General features: G+C 40.7%; 1 non-coding gene across 1 annotated transcript; it reads right to left on the bottom strand.

Annotated features, from left to right (window-relative positions):
- Positions 1 to 11,583: 11,583 nt before the first annotated feature.
- Trnar-ucu lies at positions 11,584 to 11,656 on the bottom strand. Its single transcript has one exon. It is a non-coding gene; the product is annotated as a tRNA-Arg (tRNA).
- Between the last annotated feature and the right edge of the window lie 10,641 nt (positions 11,657 to 22,297).

A 22,297-nucleotide genomic window follows, 5' to 3' on the forward strand; every position in this document is an offset into this window, starting at 1 on the left:
TTTTGTAAGCACGGTTCGGTGATCTGACAGTGAGACCTAGACAGTGAGTCTAGCACCGGGCGGTGTGTAATCAACTCTAACACTTCTGAGTTACAGATTAATAGGCCAATTACTTCGCTTCTTCCCGGTCCCACGACTTCTCGGTCCTTACGTTTGCAGTGATAAGACCAGCTGAAGTGATGAAATCAAATAGCTTCTCTCCTCTTGGATTGTATTTGCTACTGCCTCAACAAATACGTTGAGTATTCACATCGCAACCAATTAAGAGTTCGAGATCACTTGATTCTGCATACGCTACCAGATTCCTAAGCTCTTGCGTCGGAGGATCATAGGGTTAATAAGTGGAGGCAACTATGAAGTTTTCTCTCTTTACCTGATGTTGTACGATGACGGTAACTAAGTTCTGGGAACAGAACTGTCTCAGTATGGTTGCCTCTTACCGTCTTGACATCAGGACCCAAGCTCTCGGTCTTATGGATCTTTCATGGTAGTAGATCATTGCCTCCTTTACTGATCCAATGCCACAGATTCTGTTAAATCGAACCCATGGCTCTTGATGTAAATAAATGTCGGGGAGGGAACAAAAAGAAATTGGGAGAAGTATATCGTAAGAGGTAAGAGGTCTTAAAATGAAAGAAAAGGGAGAATGTTACATATTAGTAAATGCATTCCCTTTTTAGATTGTGCCTGGAAAATGCGAATGAAGGACTGCACCTGTCACAAATGATTAATATTTTTAAGGTTTTGTGCGAAACAAAACTTGATTAAAATCGATTCAATGTCTGTCTGTCTGCCACACCCGATTTACTCGGAAACTGCTACACCGATTGTCACGAAATTTGGTGAGAATATGTAGTCCGGCGCCAGTTTGTGTTGAGTTTGTAAATTTGTTTTTCACAGGATGTGGTCATGTCGGGTATCAAATGAAAGGGCTCGAGTAGTACTTTTCGAAACTAATCTTATTTCTGATATTGGGTAAAACATAGGGGAGATAGGGCACCCCCCGTCCGGGCGGAAATTTCTTTTTTCGGAATAATCATAGAAATCGATTAAATGATCACTTCTAAGCAAAAAATGTTTTATGACAATTTCTCATACATGTCGTGGTTTTCCGGTTATTCATGTTCAAATATGTCGTTTTTTATCGAAAAAAAAATGCATGTTTTTCAACGGTTTTACACAAGTAACTCAAAAACCATGGATTTTACGTAGAAATGATATTAAGCGAAAACAAAAAGCATTTAATACCTTTTGTTTTTTGTAGGTGCAATATGGACTGAGTTAAAGTTCGTCAAACGTAAATTCGCAATACTTAAAAATAAAATTAATACTTCCAAAGTCAAATACCGCAAAATTAGTAACTTTTAGTGGAAATTGATCTCTTTTAAAGTGCTCGGGTAGTCCTTTGAAATGAGGTATGATAGAAGTCAGTGGGATAAATAATAACGGAGTTACGATCAAAATAATGTAATTACCCGAATTTTTGAAATGAAAATCAATAAAAACAACACCTTTGAGAATCTACTGTATTTCAGCCCTCCCAACAAATTCTAAAAATTTGGTGGACCCAAGGTGTGTAGTTTCGGAAAAAAGTATGATTAACAACAAAGATTTCTTTTTTATTTTTAAACGAAAAAATATTTTTTTCTAAACATCTTAAAAAACAAAAAAGATAGTGAAAAAACTAAAGTATACAAATGTGGTATTTTTCTCGGTAAAAGGCTAAGGATGCAGTTTTTTACTATCGCCTTTATTTTTTGAGATAATTAAAATAAATATTTTTTTCTCAGAAAAATAAATCTTTTTGGAGGAAGGAAAAGATTCATCCTTTTTGTTATTAAATGTGCTTTGTTGCATTTTTACATAAAACGCATGGTTGCATTTTTTCGAAGAAAGAAGACATGAGACAACTCGAAAACTATTTTTCGATTGGAACTGACCATTTAATCGATTTCTTTTCCACCCGAAAGGGGACGGGTGCCATCCTCTACTCTCACCCCAAATTTCTCAGCATTGGCCTTAACTGAAAGAATTTAGATAATAACAACATAATGAGCGTGTGGCGCGGCAGGATCTGCAGCATTCGAAATTTATTTCGGATGTTGCGGATGCGGACGGGTAGATGGCGCTGAACTCCGAAACTCTCCACTCACTCGTTTTCTGAACGCACCAGGGGAGTGGAGAACCAGCGGTAAAAAAATGCCGTTGGTTGGGACAGTAAGGACCGCATGGAAATAAGTCGGTCTCTTCTGTATCCAACCGCGGCGCTGAACACATCGCTCGTGACTGAACAAAGTTTTAGCGTTTTCCGTTTAAATTTAAAATATTATAATCAAATTCACACACTCAAGTAAATCAAGTCAAATCATTGCAAGTACAACCTTTTCTTTGCTTTCGATCCGATCTCGACTTTTTTATTTACTGCCCTCGACACCCAAAAGTTACTACGAAAGTTCCCCGGGCATCTCACAGGAGCGAGCTTGTCGTGCAACGGACAATTTTCGATTCCGCCTCGTGAAGTGTGAAAAATTCTGTTTGGTAATAAGTCTGAAGAGTTTCTGGGCTCCATCGGTCAGTCTCCTACAAGTGCGGAAAAAGTCATTTGTTAAAAGCGAGCCTTATCTATGTGAAGACATCCGGATTCAGTGTTTGTTACTTGTTACTTTTCAATCAGTTTTTAACAGGAAAGTGGAAAATTGATCATGGATTGTCCATTCAATCCATCAGTTTACTTTACGTTTTAGCAGTAATCGCGACAAGCTATATATATAATAATTCTGACATATTTGCCTTGGCGGCAATAAAACGTACGTTTCTGAAAGATTCACAGGCCGCAAAAATGGATTTATATTCAGCGGGATTCGAACCATGGGCCGGTTGAATATCTTGCGCTATCTCCTCTCTTGGGACTTGATTTCAATTTGAATAGTGACACAAAATTCTAACGTAGCCGTATATTATCAATTAAGATTGGAATTAAAGTTTAAAAAATGTTAACTCACATTGCAATGATCGTCAAAATTTAAACTGAACTCCGAAGAATCATGTGATTCCTATTTGCCCCTATTGAAAAACAATTTTTATTGGAAAACCCTATATATATGAACATTTTAAAGCCATAAATATTGTCATCATTCTAAACAAATAATATCCGGTCTAGGCCTGCTTTAATAAGGAACTCCAGACACCCCGCTTTTGCCCCGAGGTCCACCAATTCGATACCCCGAAAAGTTGTCTGACGTCCTGACCAACTCCATTGCTCCATCTCATGCAGGGCTGTCTCGTCTTCTTTGTCTACCATTCATTATTCACATGGATTGGGTGACCCGCCCACAGCAACTCGTTGAGCCGCATTTTATTCACAACCAGACGGGGATTTTTCCGTCGAACGAGGCCCAGAGTTCGCATTTTTTTTTTGCTAAGAACCTCCAACTCTCCGAGGAAGGACTGGCATGATCATAGTCTACAGTAAGAGCTTTGACCCTATGGTGACGCGAAACAGTTTTTGCAAGCTGAAATAAGCTCTGGTGGTTGCCAACAACCGTGCGCGGATTTCATCGTCATTGCTGTTATCGGTTGTGATTTTCGACCCTAGATAGGAGAAATTTGGTTTTTGGCGCTGAAGTTGCCACCATTTACTTCGGCTTGCCTTCATTAATGTGCACCCCGAGATCTCGCGCCGCCTGCTCGATCTGAATGAAGGTAGATTGTAAATCACCAGGGCCAGGCTAAAGAGGATGCATGATACATCCTTTTGTCGTAGACCGTTGTTGATCTTTTGCTGAGCTTTTATTTGGCCTTAGACATTGGTCAGGGTCACCTTAGTTAGTCTTATTAGTTTCGTCGGGATACCAAATTCTCTCACGGCCCTATACAGTTTTACACTGGCTATGCCGTTACAGGCGGCTTAAAGTCGATGAAAAGATGCTACAACTGATGGCCATATTCCAGCAGTGTTTCTATCGCTTGCCACACAGAGAAAATCTGATCTGTTGCTGATTTGCCTGGGGTGAAGCCTCTTTGCTATGGGCCAATGATGTTCTGGGCGCATGGGATTATCCGGCCTAGCAAGATAGAGGAGAATATTTTATAGTGGGTACTCAGAGGGTACCTTGAGCATCAGTTGATGAACCACTTGCTATAGTTGGTCGCCTCCATATTTAACCAATTCGGCTGTAATTCCATCGGTTCTTGGCGGCTTGTAGTTTTTAAGACGGTGGACTATTTCTTCTATGCCTGGTGGTGGCAGCATTTGTCCGTCGTCTTCAGTTGCAATATGCCCGTTCTGTCGGAAATCAGATTTCCTTCTGTGTCTAGGCAGAATGAGCATCGAGGTGTATAAGGCTTCATCCTGCTGATTTGTTCCGACTTTTCTTGCTGCTGGGGCCAAGTATGTTTGTTGCCGTATCAATGATAACGTTCTTCAAGTGGTTGTGAAGATCATTTGTTGATGCTACATCTCCAGGACATCTGATAGCTGCGGTTATTGCGGCATCCATTTCCCCCTTATAGGTGCTGCGGAGGGCTATGTTGTGGATGGCTTCAGTGTTAACTCTCACCTGATTGTCAGAGGGGATTCTGAGTGGTGTTGTTATTCGAGTTCGGAGCACCGTGCCAACGAGGTAGTGATCTGGGTCTATATTGGCCCCCCTATATGTTCTAATATTTATCAAGGCTGAGAGGTAGCGGCGTTCAATCAGCACGTGGTCAATATTTTGAAAGTGGTCCCGTCTGTATGTTTATACACTGCTTTTCGTACAAACCAAGTACTTCCAACAGCCATTGCGTGCGATACTGTAACTGAATAATCTGCAGTCTGTTGCCATTGGTATTACTATGTAAGCTATGGAAGCCAACATATCGCCTGAATACGGGCTACGTCCCCACTTGACTTTTGAAATCTCCTGGGACAGGTTTCGACGTTCTGCTCAACTGCCTCGTAGAAGGTATTCTTCTTCAACTCTGCAGTCTCCTCTGTAGGGGCGTGGACGTTTATGAGGCCTACTCCGAGCACATCGGTTACTGAATGGCCGCTATAATATATGGCGTAGTAACTCTTCTCCAGGAGACCGGCCCCTGTTGATCGCATCTCTTGCAGCGCTGATACATCAGCCTTATATTGGGACAAGGCATCGGCTAGCGGCTGAGCAGCATTCAGTCCGGGGACCGCGCGTTCCACCAGATAATGCCGAAATCGTTACTCCATTGTCGTTTTCGGGTTCGTCGTTTTAAAGTCCATCCCGTCCGAGGCTCCTTCTGTGGCTTCGTAACATCGGTTTTCCGTGTAGGGTTGGCTGCACTATCTAACCCCCAACCTAGATGACAAATTTTTAGGTTCGGGAGACTCGCCTTCATCCTTCTCCGTCTGCAGTTGAGATAGGGTTTGTAGTAGAGCTGCTGGTGTTGGTTCACCAGGCGTTTCCCAGGTTTAATGCTCCATCGTGGGTATCAATCCACGCTTCGCCCTGGGACCTAAACTACGCTTTTGCCGCATACTGGTGCATATATGTATGTACACTACGCACCGATAATTTTTTATGTTCCAAAACTTTTGTTCCCGAGAAACCGCCTCCATTTGAAATGCCTACACCACTTTAAACCCAAACACTGAGGAGTGCGAAAATAGTCGCCGAAATATGCATATTTGCAAAAGATAATTTTTTTAATAAAGTGAACGGAAACGGTTTAAATCTTTTATCTATAGTTACAAAACTTTACTTAAACGCGCCGGTAGCTTGAGGCCAGGTATTTAGTTAGCTTGCAATTGTCATATTTAGAGAAATTACCACATTATTTGCAAGTACTTTTATTATAGTAACAGATATGTAATCCAAGCCAATGCAATCTTAGTCAGGTCTAGGAATAATAAAGGAAAACTTTCAATTATTCAACAAACTTGCCATAAGTCCACCAAACTGAATTTTTTTTATGTTAAATTTGATTCATGTGTAGCACACATCGAAGTCATTTATTTATATCCACTCTTCCACTTGGATACAAATAAGTTCCCATTCAATTATAAGAACCCATCAAACTCCCTAATCCATCAACATCACTTCCCGTCCATTAAAACATCCGAAATAACCAATCACAATCAAAAACCATCAATAATGATGGCAATTTGTTTCCCTAATTCCCTAAGTCAATAAGACATAAAATCACAGAACGAGTTATCCTCCATCCCCGATATAGCGTGTTCATCTACTACCCTGAAGACGAACTTGGCGAAAACTCTGGCTAAAAGCATGCAAATTCTTAAAAGTAATAACCCCGAAACCCGAATAATATTACAACAACAAGCTCCAAGAGTCCTCCATTAAATCGGGGCAGCACTCAGTAGAACGTGCGAATCCATAGACGAACAGACGAACGGACGCACGAGCATAAAGTGAAGTTTTTTGATTTATGATCGAATAAAGTGGCTAAATTTACATATCATAAATAATGCCAGTCGATTTTCATCCATGCAAATAGTTTTCCCTCAACAAGACACCACCCCCATGTTCTCTACGTGAATATGTATGTGGCCAGATTAAGTCCCGGCAGATATGTTTCTCCTCAAGATGAAAACTTGTGTTTTTCTGAAAGGAGCTCTTATGTAGGTACATGCACATGTACAGATACATATCTAGCCGGGATTTATTCAAATGGGGGATATAAAATCATTAAGCTGTTCCGAAAAGAAAATCCTTTGAAAGATATTATTGATTTGATGAGCAGCGAAAATTTTGGGTGGTTAGCGCTGAGGGAGCTGTAAAAGTGCTGTTCCAAACGATGTCTACGAAATCATACTTAATGCTTGGGTTGCAAATAAGAACAAATCGGAAAACCGCAAGCTTAGCACTTCAGATATGAAGGATTTTGTTGATTTTCTATGTAATAATATTGGAGTATATGATGTTTCCATTTATATATACATATGTAGCTCAGGGATCATCAACGATCCTTAACGGGTCGCTTTCGGTACAGGAAGTGATGTCCCCGAGGTGACCGGTAAGTAGTTCGGATCCTTTAGCTGGAATTATATTTGGGGGAGAGACTTTGTGTCGGAGGGTACACCCATTCCCGACTATTATGGTCCGCTCTCATGCACACGTGACATTGGTAAAACTTCTATGGCGATAAAAAAAATTAAAACTGAGCAGACAGGAGTAGAGAAGGAGGTGGCTCCGAAGAAGGCAGCAAGGCTAAATAAAGAAGACTGGCAAAATGATGCGATACCCGGGGCGCGGACGGCAATTCCAGTAAGATATAGCACTGCTATTCCGGGAAGAGGCGCAGAGGACACTGCTGGAACATACTTAGATGGCTTCGAATATACGTACGTTTTGTGAAGCGGTCAAGGGGCTATTGGGAGAGAAAGCTCTGGTTTCTAGCCTAGAGCCTTCATGATCTCTGGAAATTCGAGATCTTGACTGATTCACAGAAAGGACCGAAATAGAAGAGGTATTCAAGCAAGAATGTCCAGGGGTAACCAATGCTCGAATTAAAACCACCTCTGCGAATTGTTGAGGCAAAGAGCTCGCTGTGGTGGAAGTTCCCGAGCATTACGCGAGGAAATTTTTCAACAGCATTAAAATGGTTTGGGTTGTATGCAAGATGCAAATGCGAACCATTCGGGGCATCACGGAAAACTAATATATTAAATGAGGCGAAATAACACAATTTGTTGAGCTTCACATATGTCGATTGATCTCGATTTTTCTTGTAGAATCGATAACAATCATTCTCCCTGCACTCTGCAGGAATAGTAGAGAGTTGAAGCAGCAACTCTAGGGCGAAAAATCGAAAGAAATCGATAAGAAAGCCGGGAAATAAAAATCGCCAATCTGCTCCGATTAATGTTCCTTTTCCTCGGAATCAGGTGAACTAATCGTTCTAGAATTTTACAAGAGTATAGATTAATACTTCTACTTTCAACATGGTAAAACAATCTTAAATACATTAAGTACATTCCGAAAAAAAAATATCAAAGTAGGAAGAACAGAGGCATTTTTTGCACAATTGCTCTAAAAAAAGGGTACCATTTAGAATCATTCCTTCTACCTTAAGGGGTCATCCCGTGTGAAGGCGGTTTTTTTGCCTTTTTTTGAAAAATTATTTTGGAGGACTGGATATAGATAGAAACGTGATTTTTTTCACCATATGTTTATACTAGAGAATATGTGATGAATTTTTCAGCTTAATATCGTAGCTAGTTTTCGGAATACGTGTTAATTTATGCATCCATCTCCAAAAAAAGGTGTTTTTCTGCTGCCACGCTGGAGGGCGCTGTGTTCATCTGAGGAAAAAAAACCAAACGGCATTTTGATGTGGACAATATTCCACGGTCCGCAAACTAGAATAATTAGAAAATATTAAAAGGTAAATTTTTGGTGGGCTTTTAAACTTAATTGTTTGGATTTTGGTGTTTTTTACGGCTTTTTTTATGAATAAAGAAAAGAACCACCAGTCCGATTGCAATTATCCTTGTTTGCGGACCGTAGATATATGTATTAAAGAAGCCGTGAAAATTTCAAAGAATTTGGTTGGATAGATTTTGAACTATGGTGGCAGCCGATTTTCAAGATGCAGTTTCGACAAAAACGCATTTAAAAATTTAAATGTGATTATCAACAGTAAAATTTTAACTCACGATTAATTTGCTATACCTGGTCCATAGAGAGCACCCTCCGTTTCTTCAAAAAAGTCTTGTAAGACCGATTGTTGCTCTCTGGTGTCAATTGTGGCTCTTTTAGCGAGGTCAGTCGATCGTCGGTCGGACCGCCAAATTCGCGCTTCATTACCGCGGTCGACATAAACCTGACATATGTGACCAACTTGACATCCCATTGTCACTAGGATTTTGAGAATGCCATTGAATCCTTCATTGAAAATAATTACAGCCAAAAAAGTGGCTATTTCCACGACCTTGGCCCCAAAATGAAGGTGTTTAGGAGCGAAAGTCCAGATCAATACATTTAACGACTCATTGTTATTCTGGGTCTCTGCTTTTAAACATCTGTTCAAGAGATCATCTCGTGACAAATCTTCGTAGATTGGTTTGATGACTGTTTGAACTTCTTCAGTCAAAGGTGCCTTCTCGTGGTGAAAACTATTCAGTTCTCCTTTAGCTTCCGCTTTGCGCCATTTGCACCAACTGTCCTCGCTTGCTAGACAATTTTGATGTTGAGGATTTTCATTTTGTAGAACATTTATGGAAGAAAGTTGCCCAAATTTCTTGCTTCATTCCTTCTATCGAATTTGTGTGTCGACGAATAGCTAGCCAAAAAAAATGAAGTGAGGTCGTTAATAACCTTATCAGTAAGTTTTCCAGCCCCTTTTCCACCAATGCCTTTGTGATTCTTCTTTGCATTTCTAAGCCGCGTTCCCATTCTTTTCTCGACATGTCCTACGCATTCCTTTTTAAGGTTTTGTGTAAACACAAAACCTTATTAAAATCGATTTACTGTCTGTCTGTCTGTCCATCACATGCATATTTCTCGGAGGCGGTTGTAACGATTGACACAGAATTTGGTAGAGAGATGGGAACTGTGAACGCTCATGCATGTAGTGAGTTAGATCCTTTTACGTCGAATTTAAGGGGGGGTCCCCATACATGCAAAAGGGGGTGTAAATTTTTTTTCATCAAATATAGTCATGTGGGGTATTAAAGGTTTCAGTTAGTACTTTTCGATGCCGGTCTTAGTTTTGACATTTTTTAGAAAGGTGGGGAGTGGGGGGAGTTCAAAATGATCATTTTTTAACGAACCCATTCTCAGAAACTACCAAACCAAAAAATCTGAAAAAAATCAGAGAGCTGCCACTATAGGCTCCGAAATACCCTGCATACCGATACCTGTTCAAATAAAGTTAATAATAGTACATTACTATAATTTTTAGTAATTGGCAGGAAAACCCCCCTTAAGTTCACCTTGGAATCACAAAATTGCAATAATGTAGGCTACATTATAGAGCATGATCCTACGAAATTTTGTGAAAATCGAACTATTACTAACAAAGTTATAATAGTTCAAAGCTGTCGCTTCAGTGCAAATTCAAGACTTTGAATGTCAATATCACTTGAAAGTGGGTATATGCATATATTACGTGCTACATACTAATGGGACAAATGCACACTCACATCTCTATATGAAAGAAATACACAAAACCTTTCCTACCTGAAGCGTCTAGCTTCCGATTTCCCGACTTGTTTACTATTACGTATATTTTATTATTTGCAGAAATTCCGGAGAAAACTCCAGTAAAATCCAAAATACAATATACAAAACTTGTCGCAATTGGAACATCCATGTTCATGCTTGCTAAAAGTTTCTTTGCTGATGTTAATGCGAAGTACTTTTTTTTCTCCGATAAGTATCGATTCCCATGAAATACTCATTTTTTTAGTGCGAGCATGACGTTGAACGTTAAAGCGATCTCCCTTCGTACGATCCATTTAAAAAAATCACTGAACATACAAACAGCACAATACTTACAACAAAATATAACTGAGTATAACTTGAAAGCCTTTCAGTGCTCACTCTAGACTGGATTATCCTTTTTATTCCAAACAGCAAATAAGTTTAGACAATTGATTGGTTTTTCATCTTTTTATATTTATACCTGTGTTTGAATTTATAAGGCTCAGGTAAAAGACTCACAGGTAAAAAAGGATTCGATGCTCTTTCTCATTGAGTACTCTAGCCGCGGCTGCAAACTCCTTACCTGTTTTCTGAACGACTCGGAATATCGGAAAATCCCTTTGTCCACATATTCAATTCATGCAAAACAAAAAAAATCGATTTGTCCAACCCGGCACACGGGATGACCCCCTTAAATGTTAAATACAGATTCATGACTAAACAGACAAAATTTCAATAAATTCGGACTAGCACTTTTTGAGAAAAAGCATCAAATAAACGATGTGTTTTCCCATATGGATAAACTTGCTACCCACTCCCCTTAATCAAACTGACATTTGACAAATATTCGATTAATTTGCAGGACTGTCGTTACGCTGCAAATGCCGAACATCGAATCAACATTATTTTACCTAACATAGTGTGTGTATTCTGCAAGGGGTTGCGACACTATGGTGCAGGTCACTCCAGATGTGTTCAGATTGCAATTATGCCCTGGCCTGGGCTTTGGAAAATATCTTTTTCGTTACTAGATGTTTTGTGGATGGCACTAAATTCTCCTACCACGAATAATGTATTCTCCACAGCGTTTGGTAATTCCTCGGCTTCTGGAAGGCCACTTCAAAAGACATTATACATAGGACAGTAGACCGCGCTGTGATTATTGCTTTTTCAATCGTCTCCAACAATCAGATTTAAGTTGCCCGGAAATACTCCTGTTTGGATAAATACTTGCTTCCAGCGTTCAAGCGGAAAAGCAATCGCCCCAATTAATTCAAAGTCTAATTACTAAACTGAAATGAATCGAAACCGAAATAAATCAGTTTAAATCACATATATTTATTATGCAAGGTGTATTATAACACAAGAAATATAAAAAGGTGAAATGGTTTTATTAATTAAAACCGAATGTTAAGAATTATAAGAAACGTAAAAAAAAAAGCTGGCACAAGCCATTCGTCATCCCTTGCGGGGATCGAACCCGCGACCTTTGGATTAGAAGTCCAACGCGCTATCCTCTGCGCCAAAGGGACGTGTGGGGTTCTTTGCACAATGGCTGACTTAACGGGCATCTCCCGGCCAATTTCGAATTATTTTATTAGACATTTATCAGAGATTATTTAGCAAGACATCCATTGTCGTATAGATAGCGCTCCATGCGTTAAAGGTGAACCCATTCAAATGCTAGGTTTTTGTAAATATTTAAGTATTTTCTGGCAATTTATATAAGTAGAGAGACACCTTAGTAACATTGTGTGATAAATTGCCGCGGATTATATCGAATTGGAAAAATATTGTAAATAATTCGTTACATACATGGCGTAATTTTCGCGGTTTGTGTCTAGGCTATGCGATGCTGGTTGTCCTGAGTAATAATCCAATGGCTGGCGTTTATTTTTGACTCGTTGTTAACTCAAGTGGTTTTCGGGAACACGCGTTTCATTGAACTTGAGAATGATGAGGTTTGAATGTGTTTTAATTGAGTTTCTCTCTCACTGTAGACTTTTAAAAAAAAATAACATTGCTAACCAAAAATTCGAAACCTTCCTGGGAATCTGAACATTCTATTTCCGCAAAATATTGCGAAAGGTACTTGTACTAATTCTGATGTCCTTTCCATCAAGCCGATCAAAGTCTAGAAAATATGATGTTCACACAATATAAGCGTAACTAGTTCCCTAGTTGAAAAATGTTAGTTTCTGATTCAATATGCGACTCCCACACATGTTGCGTTTCTACAAAATGTGGATGCAGTTTTGCTTAAATGATAGGGATTTTGACGAAGTGTCTAGTTCGTCGATAAGCATAGAATGAAGTAGAAAATTTTGAGCCTATAAAATACGAACAAGGAATACATTTGAAATTTTATTTGGGCTGAGCTAAATTTTTGCTGTTTCATTTGATAGATGTTTGTTTTAAGGGGGTCATCCCGTGTGAAGGTCGTTTTTTTGGCTTTTTGCATAGTTCGTTATTGAAATACAGAGCAATTTATACACCCATCTCCAAAAAAATGTATTTCTCTGCTACCCCGATAGAGGGCGCTGCGATCATCTTACAGAAAAAAAGTAAAAGGCATTTTAACGTGCAGACTTAACTACAGTCCGCAAACTAGGATTATTGAAAAATATTAAAAGTGGCTGCTTCATTGAATAAAAAAATTACTGAATGAATCGCAATTATCCTAGTTTGCGGACCGTAGAAATATGATCTGAATAAATTTCAAAGAATTTCGCTGGATAGATTTTGGGCTATGGTGACAGCCGATTTTTAACATGCAGTTTCGAGAAAAACGCATTTAAAAAGTAGAAAGTGATTTTTAGCTATAAAACCTTAACTGACCATTAATCTAAACCTTAGGTGTCTTCAAGAAAGGCATGTACAGCCTTGGCTTCAATTCTTGTCCCTTTAGCGAAGGCATTCGAACGTCATTTGGACCGATAAATACGCGCTTTATTTCGGCGATCGACATAAATCTGGCATGAGACTTATCACGTGTTCAACACCATAATTTGTGAACGACTCCGAATATAAAAAAATCACGTTGTCCATATATTCTACATTATATTTAGATATAATTGATGCCGAAAAAAAAATTCGATTCCGCGGATTCGACACACGCGATGACCCTCTTAATTCAGAATGTTTGGGCTGGAAAAATGCAAAAAACAAAGTGCTACCTAGAAGATTAATTCCATAAAAACAAAATAAATAAAACTATACATGTCACATCTTTGTAGGAAGCAATACGTTGCTAAAATATAAAAATATATTCCAAATTATGCAAATTCATTAACAAAAAACAAATGTAATTAAGAAAACCATCAAACATTACACATGCAACCGTGGAATATATATATGGTGTTAAATTATTTTTTTTTGGGGGTAGGGTAGGTGAATGCATTTACGTACACAGTGTTGGACTGCCGGTTCAATACGTCGTCAGACTACTAACTAAACATCTCCCCTTCGTCAAAGAGCTAGCCTCACATTATTTCGGGCTAGTCTCCGAATTCTCCCGCCTTGCGGAGCCTTCAAATTAGGGAATTCCTTTAACCAATGGGAGGGGAGAGGAGGAAGGGAACTGTCAATTCAAGGAACCCCTGCCATCCGGCTCCTCCGCCGGTCGAACTATATCTTCTTAGCAACGAGAAGGACCCGAACGTAATGGGCAACATGGCTGTCCTCACCATCTCTCCGACGATGTTGTCTGGAGAGAAATCCCCTGTGTTTAAATAGAGCTACTGAAGAACCCCATCCGAAGTCGGGAAACCGGAAGCTTGACGCTTCAGGAATAAAAGGTTTGGGTTTCCCTATGTGAGGAGCATAACGTTCTCCATTGGCTGATAGCATTGAACCGAGATATTTAAATCGCTCAGTTCAATGGAGAACTGTGTAATGAAATTGCTTCACGCATTAACGCAACCTGGCATTCCACAACTGGTGTTCTTTGTGATCGACGTATCAGCAAACATTCCAAATCTAAAATTTACTGCAATGCCGTCCGTCTGCCGCTCTCTATAGTTCTGAGTGTTCGCCGACTATAAAAGACAATGAACGGCGTCTTGCGGTAATGTGGGCGAAGATGTTGCATTGCACTAGTGGCGTGACACGTTTTGATTACGTCTGAAATGAGAATATCCACCGATGCACCGATCGTGGAAAAACTACGAGAGAGGTGTTTTCGATGGTGTGGTCACATAATTCACGCTAACGAGAATTCATTTACCAATATTGTCTGAACATCGAAGTTAATGGTAAGCAACCAAAAAGCCGTCCGAAACAACGGTGGCTTGATACGCTGGATGGAGATTTCAAGACCGCGCGATTACATCCTGATCAGGCATTTGATAAAATAAAATGACGAAACCGGGCACGACGAGCCAACCCCGCCTGTGAACGGGACAAAGGCTAAAAAAAAAGGAAAAGATGTGAGGAGCGACGAGTGCACGACAGCTCCGTGTCATATAGCTAAAAATTCCATTGCCCTCTATCTTTAGAAAGCGATTTAGAAAGGAGAAAATTAGATTCTTCTTGAATGGTATTTTAATTTTTCACTCGAATGTCAATTATTCTCATTAATTATGACGTCAGCATCTTATTTGCAGGGCTTTGGAAGCAGTTAATTCGCGCGAAATTGCTAAGTTCGAACTGCTATAACTTTGGTATTAATGGCCAGATTTCCATGAAATTTAGCGCGTATATACGAAATATTGTCCTCTGTGCTGGTACAAGGCATAGAATGAATTTAAGGGGGGTTTTTCAGTAAATTTCTAAAAGTTTCTAATATACTATTAGTAAGTTTATTTGAGCAGATATCGGAATGGGACATACTTTGAGGCCCAGATTTCATCTAGGCGCACCACCTTGATTTTTTTCAGATTTTTGGGTTGGGTAGTTTCCGAAAATGAGTCCTGTCTCACTTTAAGTGCGTACATTTTGACTCCTTACTCACGCACTTTGCAATTCACGCCGAAACTAATGCCAGTTTCGGAAAGTACAAATTGAGGCCTTTCATTTGATACCCTACACGATTATATCCGGTGAAAAATTTGTTTGAATCCTCGCTTTGCATGTATGGGGAGTCCCCCTTTAAACTCCACCTAAGTTTATACCACTCGCTGTATGCGTGGGATTTCATAGTTTCCATCTGTCCACCAAATTACGTTCGGGTCGGTTTAGCCGTTTTGCAGAAAAGTGCGTGTGACAGAAAGATAGACAGACAAACGGACAGACAGACATTGAATCGATTTTAATAAGGTTTTGTTTTACACAAAACCTTAAAAAGAGTGATGGGCGTCGACCACAACTCCATTGCAAAACACACAATCCGGAGATCGCGCCTTTCCAATCTTGTGCAGGTAAGACTGAAAACTTCCATTCCTTCTTAAAAATTGGGTAAGGAAATGGTCAGTCTCACCATGCTTCCGATTCCTCCACGCACTTAAGTTGCCGATGAGCCGTGTAGTCCATCTGGCGCTAGTTTCATTTTGCCAAGAGAGCTGCCACTCGTTTAGAGTGCATTGCCGTTCCTCGCGAGTAACACCCTCCCTTGGCTCATCTCCCTTGGGCTTGTATATGACTTGCCGCTCCTTAGCAAGAAGAGTAACGGGGATCACAGCGCGATCACCATCACGGCCGGTTCAGAGACAGTGCCGTAAGCAGAAGTCACCCGAAAAGCTCCCCGCGTCAGCCCATACCTCTGCGTCGTGGAGCAGGATAGACTGCGTTGAACTCTTCAGGAGACGCCGCCTGCTAGACGTACGAACCCCAATGCTTGCCATTAGCCTACTTAACGCCGAAACTCCAGCTGCAGCCTTGTTCGTTGCTGCTTTGATTTGCTCGAAAAAGTTCATCTTTGAGTCAAGAGTCAGCCCGAGGTACTTTACCGCTGGTCTTGACTCGATTATCGACTCGCCGAACGATATGGGACGGAGTTTCGGAATCCTGTTTTTAGTCAGGATGATACTTTGGTTTTTCCCAGTGTAAGGTTGAAGATTGAGTAGTTATCCATCCGCTTACCCGTCGCATCAATATGCCAAGTCTGCTTTGCCTGTTCGACAGTGCTACTTTAAGGGGGTCATCCCGTGTGTCGGGTTGGAGAAATCGATTTTTTTTTTGCATAAATTGTATCTATATATAGTGGAGAATATGTGGGCAAAGGGATTTTCCGATATTCCGAGTCCTTCAGAAATTACAGGGTAAAACAGGTAAGGAGTTTGCAGCCGCGGCTAGAGTACTCGATGAGAAAGAGCATCGAATCTTTTTTTACCTGTTAGTTTTTACCTGAGCCTTATAAATTCGAACACAGGTATAAATATAAAAAGATGGAAAACCAATCAATTGTCTAAAATTATTTGCTGTTTGGAATAAAAAGGATAATCCAGGCTAGAGTGAGGACTGAAAGGCTTTCAAGCTATACTCAGTTATATTTTGTTGTAAGTATTGTGCTGTTTGTGTGTTCAGTGATTTTTTTAAATGGATCGTACGAAGGGAGATCGCTTTAACGTTCAACGTCATGCTCGCACTAAAAAACGAGTATTTCATGGGAGTCGATACTTATCAGAGAAAGAAAAGGACTTCGCATCAACATCAGCAAAGAAACTTTTAGCAAGCATGAACATGGATGTTCCAATTGCGACTAGTTTTGTAGATTGTATATTGGATTTTGTTGGAGTTTTCTCCGGTATTTCTGCAAATAATAAAATATACGTAGTAGTAAAAAAGGAATGCGTAGGACATGTCGAGAAAAGAATGGGAACGCAGCTTAGAAATGCAAAGAAGAATCACAAAGGCATTGGTGGAAAAGGGGCTGGAAAACTTACTGATAAGGACCTCACTACATTTTCTGGGCTAGCTATTCGTCGACACGCAAATTCGATACAAGGAATGAAGCAAGAAATTTGGGAAACTTTCTTCCATAAATGTTCTACAGACGAAAATCCTCAGCATCAAAATTGTCCAGCAGGCGAGGACAGTTGGTGGAAATGGCGCAAAGCGGAAGCTAAAGGAGAACTGGATAGTTTTCACCACGAGAAGGCACCTTTGACTGAAGAAGTTCGAACAGTCATCAAACCAATCTACGAAGATTTGTCACGAGATAATCTTTTGAACAGATGTTTAGGAGTAGAGACTCAGAATAACAATGAGTCGTTAAATGCATTGATCTGGACTTTCGCTCCTAAACACTTTCATTCTGGGGCCAAGGTCGTAGAAATAGTCACTTTTCTGGCTGTAATTATTTTCAACGAAGGATTCAATGGAATTCTCAAAATCCTAGTGACAATGGGATGTCAAGTTGGTCACATATGTCAGGTTTATGTCGACCGCGGTAATGAAGCGCGAATTTGGCGGTCCGACCGACGATCGACTGACCTCGCTAAAAGAGCCACAATTGACACCAGAGAGCAACAATCGACCTTACAAGACATTTTTGAAGAAACGGAGGGTGCTTTCTATGGACCAAGTATAGCAGATTAATGGTGGGCTCAAATTTTACTGTTGATAATCACATTTAAATTTTCAAACGCGTTTTTCTCGAAACTGCATCTTGAAAATCGGCTGCCACCATAGCTCAAAATCCATCCAACCAAATTCTTTGAAATTTTCATGGCTTCTTTAGTACATATTTCTACGGTCCGCAAACTAGGATAATTGCAATCGGAAGGGTAGTTTTTTTTTTATTCATAAAAAAAGCCGTAAAAAAACACCAAAATCCAAAAAATTAAGTTTAAAAGCCCACTAAAAATTTACCTTTTAATATTTTCTAATTATCCTAGTTTGCGGACCGTGGAATATTGTCCACATTAAAATGCCGTTTAGTTTTTTTCCCTCAGATGAACACAGCGCCCTCCAGCGTGGCAGCAGAAAAACACCGTTTTTTGGAGATGGGTGCATAAATTAACACGTATTCCGAAAATTAGCTACGAAATCAAGCTCAGCAATTTATCACATATACTAGAGATATCAATAAACATATGGTGAAAAAATCACGTTTCTATCTTTATCCAGTCCTTCAAAATAATTTTTCAAAAAAGGCAAAAAAAACATGCATTTTATCTGCATAAACAAAAATAAGTACACTAACCGTTAATACTTTTCTTAGCTGAATCTACAGTTTAAAGTACAATGAGAATTGTAATATTGGATAAATTGATGACAGTAGAATTGTGATATAAATAATGTACGTAGTAATTAAGAGGAGTGGGTAATAAATCATATTTGGTTTTGATAACTAATGCCCCAGTTCCCAGTTTACCTTGCGGGGTATATTCTCAAGTAATATTAAGACATATCCCTATCCCTCTAAACATCATCCCTGACGAGCGGTCGGACAGGAAGTTTTCTACAATTGGTCCGTCGAACCGGATTTACTTGATCCCTACATTCGATATCCTCCGTTTTGTATATCAGCCAAGAGAAGAGAAGAAGCTCAAAGGAAGATGGCAGAACAAATGTTGAAAGACCAGAAGGAAATCACGCAGGAAGCTGAAATCTTTGAAAAAAAGATGGACCTGCTCGAAAGACTGCTGAGTATCTAATGAAAAGGCTCCAGAAGCTCGGAGAATTGGTGGCCAATTTTCGGGCCAATCAGACAAAGCCAAAGACAAACGATCCGTACTGTAGTATATAGGAGGAAACGGAGGCGAAATTTGGGGCAATGAGACCCCTAATTGAAAGTGATCAGACCAAAATCCTAGAAAGAACAGCGATGTCAGAGGAGAATCTTTTAGCCATCCACCAGGCACGTCTGCTGCCAAAGTGGAGGGTCGAGTGGCATCCATTTTTCCTCATGAGTTGCCGAAACTGCCGGCGACCCATATTCCATTTTTTATTGGCCTTAAGGAATGGGGTCAATTCATAGACCTCTTTGAAGCAGTTATAGATAGCAACCTATCAATAGGAAATATACAAAAGCTGCAGTATTTATTGGTATATTTGCAAGGGGAAGCGAAGGAGGCCGTGGCGCACCTACAGTCGTCCAGCAATAACTACGAGTCTGCGCTTCTTATACTTGAGGAGCGTTTTACTAACAACCGTCAAGCTGCGAGCGACTATTTGAATGACTATTTGGGCTATGAGACGTCCCATTAGGGTCCAATGGTGATCGGTATCGTTATGCGGGAAAGGGATGGCGATACTCTTCGCGTTTTTGAAGAGTCCATTGAAGGTGGAAAGATGCTACCTTCCTCCGACAAACTTTGTGATTTTCTTCTGAAAAGATACAACCTGCTTTTTGACGATTCAACCTCAGTCATCACCTGCTCAGCCCATTAAGAAGAAATCTTTCACCATATTGAAGGACACCGGCTGCATATACTGCAAGGGAAGCCATGCGTTATCGTTTCCTGTGAAGGAAAGATGTCAATTTGTAAAGAAAAAAAAAGATATGCCCGAATTGCCCATCGGGAAGAAAGTTGGTCCTAAGCGCATTAATTGACCCCGGATCTGAAACATCGTTTATTTCGTTGAGTGCAGCAAATAAATTGGGCCTGGAAAAAAGCAGCACCCTGGCCTCGATTTCAGGCATTGGTGGCGTTCATGCCACTACCGTCTGAAAGACAGTAAAAGTTCGGATCATACAAAACTTCTCATCCAATTTTGGGCTTATAGTCGAAGCATATGTTTTGGAGTCGCTAACAACATTTCTTCCAAGTCAGAGTCTGACTGAGCCTAAACCTGAATGGACGAAGAGGTTACAAATTGCAGATCCAAACTATTACAGCCAATCGGGAGCTGAAACCTTCGAGGAGATAATAGAGCCCCGAATTAAGAGGGGCAGACCGTTACTTGCCCAGATGACAAGATTGGGCTAGGTCTTGCTCGGCAAAGTTCCTATCAAGACAAGGGAGAGTAAAACCTTAGTATTTAATATATTCAATTTAGAATTTCCAGCCGCCCTTTAACGTTTCTTCGATTCGGAAGAGGTTCCAGACGATACGCCGTCTGCTAACGAGCGCGAGATAATTTATGAGAGTACGGTTGGCCGTGAAGCAGGTGGAAGATATGCTGTTATATTGCCTTTCAAAGATGATCCTAGGATGCCTCCACTAGGAAATTTTAGGAGCAGGGTGCTGATACGTTTCAAACAGTTGGAGAAACGGCTTGATAAGGATAAGGAGCTGCGAATAGCATATCACAAGGCGCTGCAAGAATACATAATAGGGATGTGCACATCACCCAGTCGTCAAGAAGGAAGATACTAAGACCAAGGTCCGACCAGTATTCGATGCCTCGATGATGACTTCATCCGCAATCAGTTTGAATGACCGATTTCCTACGGGGCCCAAGTTTCAGGATGACTTGGATTCGATTATGTTGAGATGCAGGAAGTACAAGTATGCATTTTCCTCGGATATCGAGGAGATCAACGGCGCAACAACCGGTATCCGGTCTACGCCTGCCTTAGTAAGAAACTCCAGACATTCCGATTTTGCGCCGAGGTCCACCAATTCGATATCCCTAAAAGTCCTGACCTACGCCATCGCTCCATCTTAGGCAGGGTCTGCCTCGTCTTCTTTTTCTACCATAGATATTGCCCTTATAGACTTTCCGGGTGGGATCATCCCCATCCATACGGATTAAGTGAACCGCCCACCGTAACCTATTGAGCCGGGTTTTATCCACAACCTGACGGTCATGGTATCGCTCATAGATTTCGTCATTGTGTAGGCTACGGAATCGTCCATCCTCAAAAATTCTTCAGAGGATTCTTCTCTCGAACGCGGCCAAGAGTTAGAAGAACCCAAGTTTCCGAGGAATACATGAGGACTGGCAAGATCATAGTCTTGTACAGTAAGAGACGTTTCGACCCTTTTGAGACCCTATGGTGAGACGTTTCGAGTGGAACAGTTTTTGTAAGCTGAAGTAAGCTCTGTTGGCTGACAACAACCGTGCGCGGATTTCATCATCGTAACTGTTATCGGTTGTGATTTTCGACCCTAGATTGGAGAAATTGTCAACGGTCTCAAAGTTGTATTCTCCTATCCTTATTCTTCCTGTTTGACCAGTACGGTTTGATGTTGTTGGTTGATTCGTCTTCGGTGCTGACGTTGCCACCATATATTTTGTGTTGCTTTCATTGATGTGCAGCCCAAGATCTCGCTCGGCCTGCTCGATCTGGATGAAGGCAGTTTGTACGTCTCGGGTCGTTCTTCCCATGATGTCGATATCGTCAGCATAGGCCAGTAGTTGGGTGGATTTGAAGAGGATCGTACCTCTTGCATTTACCTCAGCATCACGGATCACTTTCTCGAGGTTAAAGAGGACGCATGACCCCCTTGTCGTAGAACGTTGTTGATGTCGAATGGTGTTGGGAGTGATCCTTTTGTTTGGCTTCGCACATTGGTCAGGGTCAGCCTACTCAGTCTTACTAATTTCGTCGGGATACCGAATTCTATCACGGCCGTGTACATTTTTACCCTGGCTATGCTATCATAGGCGGCTTTAAAGTCGATGAACAGATAGTGCAACTGTTGTCCATATTCCAACAGTTTTTCCATCGCTTGCCGCAGAGAGAAAATCTGATCTGTTGCTGATTTGCCTGGAGTCAAGCCTCTTTGGTATGGTCCAATGATGTTCTGGGCGTATGGGGCTATCCGGCCTAGCAAGATAGAGGAGAATATCTTACAGATGGTACTCAGCAACTTGATACCTCTATAATTGCTGCTGTGATATCTCCCTTTTTATGTATGATACAGATAATGCCTCGTTGCCAATCGTCAGGCATTGATTCGCTGAGATGAGAAAAGTAGGTTCTCTATAGCAGCGGAAAAATTGAAAAAGGATTTTTTCGTCGATAATTTTTTGAGTGGACTGAAACAAAGGTTCAAGCAATGATGCTTATCGAGCAAATGAGTAAACTTCTGAAAGCAGCAGGTTCAGCCTAAGAAAATGGGCTGCGAATGACACCGAATTGCTACGAGACAGACGAATCAAAGGAAGTCGGACTGCAAGCATGAAATAATGAGAGAAACCATTGCCACGCTAGGATTAATCAGAAATCAGTCATGCGGCGGTCGTTTATAGCAAAGCAGAAGATAGTCTTGGGAAGGTATCTGTATCCCTGCTTTGTGTGAAGACCCGTGTGAAGCCATTGAAAAGGAAGTTCACACTTCCAAGGTTGGAGATGAAGGGTGCCACGTTTTTAGCAGAGCTGATGGAAAGGGTGATTTCTA

This window comes from Hermetia illucens, chromosome 1, assembly GCF_905115235.1.
Source record: "Hermetia illucens chromosome 1, iHerIll2.2.curated.20191125, whole genome shotgun sequence".
NCBI lineage: Eukaryota > Metazoa > Arthropoda > Insecta > Diptera > Stratiomyidae > Hermetia > Hermetia illucens.